The sequence below is a fragment of the Dasypus novemcinctus genome, chromosome X, assembly GCF_030445035.2.
Source record: "Dasypus novemcinctus isolate mDasNov1 chromosome X, mDasNov1.1.hap2, whole genome shotgun sequence".
NCBI lineage: Eukaryota > Metazoa > Chordata > Mammalia > Cingulata > Dasypodidae > Dasypus > Dasypus novemcinctus.
In genome coordinates this window covers 184,217,979-184,223,260 of record NC_080704.1, presented here as the reverse complement: position 1 = coordinate 184,223,260, position 5,282 = coordinate 184,217,979, and the positions used below count along the sequence as shown (strand labels likewise).

Sequence of the window (5,282 nt, the reverse complement as noted above, 5' to 3'; positions counted from 1 at the left end):
AAGCTTTTAGGGATATAAAAACAGGAAAAAATCTTTGTGAGCTAGAGATAAACAGTTCTTACACTTGACACCAAAAAATCATGATACTTAAAAGGAAAATTTGATAAATTAGACTTTATCATATTAAAAACTTTTCTCTGCAAAAGACCCTGTTAAGAGGTTGAAAAGACATGCTACAGTCTGAGAGAAAATATTTGTATATCACATATCCAACAAAGCACTAATATCTAGAATATATTATGAATTCTAAAAACTCAACAGTGAAAAAATAAAAAATCCAATTAGAAACTGGGCAAAAGATATGAAGTTATCAAAAAGAAAATACAGATTGCAAATAAGCTCTTGAAAAGATGTTCAATATTGCTAGTCATTAAGGAAGTGCAAATTAAAATCACTAGTTATCACTCTAGTTATCACTCCACACCTATTTGAATCACTAAAATAAGAAATATTAACACCAAATACTGGCAAGAATGTGGAGAAACATGATCAGTCATACATTGCTGGTGGTAATATAAATGATATAGACACTCTGGAAAAGTTTGGCAGTTTTTCCTATAACTAAACATGAAACTGCCATACAACCCATCGGTCGTGGACATTTGTCCCAGAGAAGCGAAAACTTCTGTTCACACAAAATCTGTACAAGAGTGTTCATGACAGCTTTATTCATAATAGCCAAACACTGGAAATAGCCCCGATGTTCTTCAATGGGGCTATGGTTAAACAAATGGTACAATCACACCATGGAATCCCACTCAAATATTAAAAATGTACTGTTGATATACAGAACTACCTGGATTAATCTGCCAAGAATTATATTGAGTGAAAAAGCCAATCCCAAAATCATATATATATTGTGTGATTACATTACATATCATTCTTGAAATGAAAAAAATTATGAAAATGGAGAATACATGAGTGGTTAAGGGTTAAGGATGGGGTGGGGGCAGCAAGATAGAGGGCGTGGCTATAAAAAGGCAACCCAATTGATCGCTGTGGTGATGGCTATGTTCTATATCCTGACTGAGCTACGTCAAAATCCTGTTTGTGATATTGTACTATAGTGCTGCAAGATTTTCCGTGAAGCTAGCTATGGGAACACACTATATTATTTTTACAACTGCATGTGACTCTACAATTATCTCTAAACATAAATTTAAAAATTCCCTGCAGACAATGATCCCTTTATTGCCTGCTCTGGGCAAATATCACACCCACTGCCCCATCTTTGGTAAAAACTACTCCAGCCTGTTTCCTTAGAAGAAAGTGGCCTAATCATTGTTTAATTTCGTGCATTCTAACATCATTTTTTCAGTCCTTAGGGAATCTGTTGATGAATTGAGTAGGGTGAAATGTCTGGTCCTTGTGATGGCCTTTAGTTGCTTACAGCCTAGGGTGCACAGCAAGCACCACCATGAGGTCGGGGGCCTGGAGGTGATATATGTCTGCACTTTTTGCCCTCCCCACACCCCACCCCATCTAGGGTTTGGAACCTGATGTCACCCCCACCCTCACCCCCTGCAAACACACCCTTTGCCCATGGGCTAGTGTTAAGGAGAAGATTTGTCTTCATGCTCAGTTCTGTCCCAGGCCTTCTACCTAATGTCTGGCTCACTGTGGACCTGTCGCTCTGACCGCCATCCCTGTGTGACCCTGCCTCCTCCCTGCTCGCACCTGCCTCTTCCTCCCACCCCACCATCAGAGAACTCGCAGACACACATCTCCTTTTCACAATGTATTCATTTTACTTGAATGGTCCCTCTCAGTCCACTCTGGGTGTATCCGAGTCAGGCCCTGTGCCTGGTTCAGCCTGGCCCTTTCTGAGGAGGCTAACATCGGGGCCCTCAGCAGGCAGGTTCAAGGTGCCTGGCGAGTCGGGAAGTGACTCCCTGCTCAGGTTGGTCCCTGAAGGAGAGGGCAGCTCCAGGGTCTCTTGGGCCTTCTCTTGCACATTCTCATCCACGTTCTTGCTTGGTGTTTGGTAATGGGTAAGTAGTGCTGACGCTTGAGTGTTCTTATGCATTGTTGATGTGTTTGGAAAGGTGGCTCTTTTCACTGAACTTCTCTGACTAGGTCTTCACAATCCCATGATTTTTTTCAGCACCTGGAGGGACAGCAGGGAGAGCAGAGAGGGCACAGGTTCAGGGAAAGAGTTAGGGGTTGGATGGAAGGGGAACGGGGCTTCAGGAGAATGGGTGAGGGGAGAGGAGGGAATTGTGGCAGGCAAGGAGAGGGAGGGAGTCCTGGGCCTGGGGGGCAATGGGGAAGAAGAGGAGGCTCTTGGGTGGGGTCATCTCACATCAGCGTTCACGCTGCCTCTGCGCCTGGCTCTACGGCGGCGGGCCTTCCTATTGGTTTTGGGTTTGGGGGCTTCTTCTAGTTTGCTGGTCTCTCTCGCCATTCTCACGTACTGCAGGGTACTCCAGGTGCCTATCTCAGGGCTCCTGACTTCCCTATATATATCCCGCCAGGACAATGGGGAGCCTCGCCCTTCAATTTGATTGGTCAAGGTTCTCCCCAGCCAATGGGAGCCCTGGGGGACTGAGACATCACAGAGCACCATCTGACACCTCCACGGAGTGGCGGGGGGCGGGGGGGCGACATGGAAGACCAAGATGCGTTGGTTGGAGAAAGGGGCATTTGTTGGCTCCCCTCTAGAGCCTTCCAAACCTCCCAGCAGCCCCCCTCACCTCCGGTCTTCAATGCTGGAGGCGCACATGGCAGGGAGAGGGCGTCTCCTCCAAGACTTTCCACATGCCATCCCCAGTCAGTGGTTCATTCCATTCTCTCACCTGTCACCATGACCTGGTTTGCTTGTGTCTTACCTAAAATCCCTCATTGAAATGCGGCTGGACTTAAGTCCCTGTGGATGTCAATCATCCCACTTACCTCCTACAAATTTCTCTTATTCTCAAGACCCTTCACATCTCAGCTATAGAGACCTTTCCCATCCAGTTCCACTGCCAATGTCCACATAGCTCTCCTCGGTTTTCTGTTTTCCATGTTGAAATCACTGCTTCCAAGCTGTCAGAACTCAGAGAATATACATGCTTCATAGGGGATCCGTAGCTGTGTCCAGTCGAGGTTCACGTTCATCTCAGCGAGGGTAGAATCCATTTGAGTTTTAACCATGTAGGAGAGTGAGGTCCCACACGCCAGAGGACGTGCTGAGTGTTCATGTGCAGAAAACTATACCCTAACTACTTAGTGGGGGTGTGTGCAATGGGGGCATAAGTGCGTGGGGGGTGTTGTTTCATATTTTACTCTTTCAGTGAAAGAGAAAAAAGGACAGATTGGAAAGGGAGAGACAAAACTGTCTTTATTCACAGACCTCCATACAGTCTATGTGGAAACTTCTACTAATCTAAAAAATAGGACCTAGTATTAATAGTTGATTTTAGGAAGGCTCAGGATGGAAGACCAATACACACAAATTATTGTATTTTATGTATTTGGAAATTGAAAGAAAAAAGTGCAATTTAAAATAACATTAGAATTATAAAATATGTAGGGATAAGTTTCACAAACAATATAATAGATTTATACAATGAAAACTACAAAACATTGCAGAGACACAGACAACAGCCTCTCAGGATCAAGGAAGGAATAGAGGTTTTTCTGGGAAAGTTCAAGCTGACTTGCAGAAGTGGGGATTCATAACTTGTACACAATATAATTTTAAATAAATTGATTGCGTTTTAAAAATCAATTAGAAGGAATAAAAAAAACACAATATGAATAGGCAAATATTTGAACACACCCAAAAAGATGTGCAGATGGTAATCAATCGCATGGATAGAAGCTCAACATTATTGGTCATTAAGGAAATGCAAACGCATTTCTATGTACACCAAAACCATGAAATACTACTTCACACCTATCAGAATGGCAAAACTTGGAAAGATCTGCCATTCCAATTATGAGTGAGGATGTGGATCACTGGAACTCTCATGCACTCCTGGCAAGTGGTACACCCGATTTTGAAAATAGTTTGGTAGTGTCTTAAAAAGTTAAACATATACTTACCATATAATGCAGACATTTCACTCTTAGGTATTCATATAAGTCTTTTAAAATGCAAACTACTTTTTAGTGACAGAAGGCTGAACAGTGGTCACTTAGGGATAAGAGTCAGGGAGGGATGGGAGGGAGGAATTACAAGAGGTCATGAAGAAAGTTTTAGTGGTGATGGATGTGTTCAATCTCTTGATTGTAGCAATGGTTATGCCAGTGCATACATGTGTCTAAACTTATCACATTTTACACTTTGGGAAGTTTATTGTATGTCAATCATACCTCAATGAAGGTGTTCAAAAATTTCTGTTTTCTGCATAAAATAAAGCAACTTTTGAAAAGATTAAAGACATAAGATTTTTTTTGAGAGGAAAGAAATGAGCCCTGGGGAGAGTAATGAACTTAATGCCAGCCTACAACTGAGATTGGAAGAAGCTGGGCCCACGGAGCCTTAAAAAGGAGGAAGGAATAAAAAAATAAAATAAAAAATAAAAAATAAAAAAAATAAAATAAAAAAAAAAAAGGAGGAAGGCTGAACCCTCACAGACATCACCTGCCATCTTTCATCAACACGTAGCAACAGACTTTGCATGAGAAAGTACCTCTTATGGTACCTTGAGTTGATCTCTTTAGGGCCCGGTAACTGCAAACTTGTACCCCAGATAAATACCCTTTATAAAAGCCAATAGAGTTCTGGTACTTTGTATCAGCATCCGTCTGGCTGACTGATTCACGCTCCAATCCCCCCTCCCTTGGGTTCTGCCCTATGAAGGTGGTGTCATTTTATACTGACCAGAGAAGTGTGATTGCAGAATCAAGGTCTCTCCTGAAATCTGGCAAGTCCAGAGTGACACAGTCATGATCTGCTTATCTGGAGCCATAAACTGGTAGAACATTAAAATGATCATTTTAATGAATTCTAGAGGCTGTGCACTATTATCAGAGTAACAGACTACATGGGGCCTGCTGTCTTCAGGGCAGAGTCAACATCTTTCCAGAGCCTCATCTAAGCTGGAGGAAAGATATTCCTCCCATCCTGTCCTTCCTGTTACACCTAGGAAAAAAACCATAGACAACAGGGATCTGGATTTCAAAGATATAGATTGGGAGCACTGCAGCCAAGGAAGGGAATAGGGAGGTATGGTGAGGTTGGAGTGTAACACTGGGGAAACAGTTCTGAAGGTCACAGCCCAGAGACACAGGAACACGAAAAGACTGATGTTTAATTGGAAGATTATAGAACACTCCCCTTGCCCCACACCTTA

At 42.8% G+C, this 5,282-nt stretch overlaps 1 long non-coding RNA gene across 1 annotated transcript; it reads right to left on the bottom strand.

Moving 5' to 3' along the window:
• Positions 1-1,725: 1,725 nt before the first annotated feature.
• LOC131277304 (uncharacterized) lies at positions 1,726-2,423 on the bottom strand. Its single transcript, XR_009184497.2, has 2 exons — positions 2,303-2,423; positions 1,726-2,107 (listed from the first exon to the last, which is right to left on the bottom strand). It is a non-coding gene; the product is annotated as an uncharacterized lncRNA (long non-coding RNA).
• Between the last annotated feature and the right edge of the window lie 2,859 nt (positions 2,424-5,282).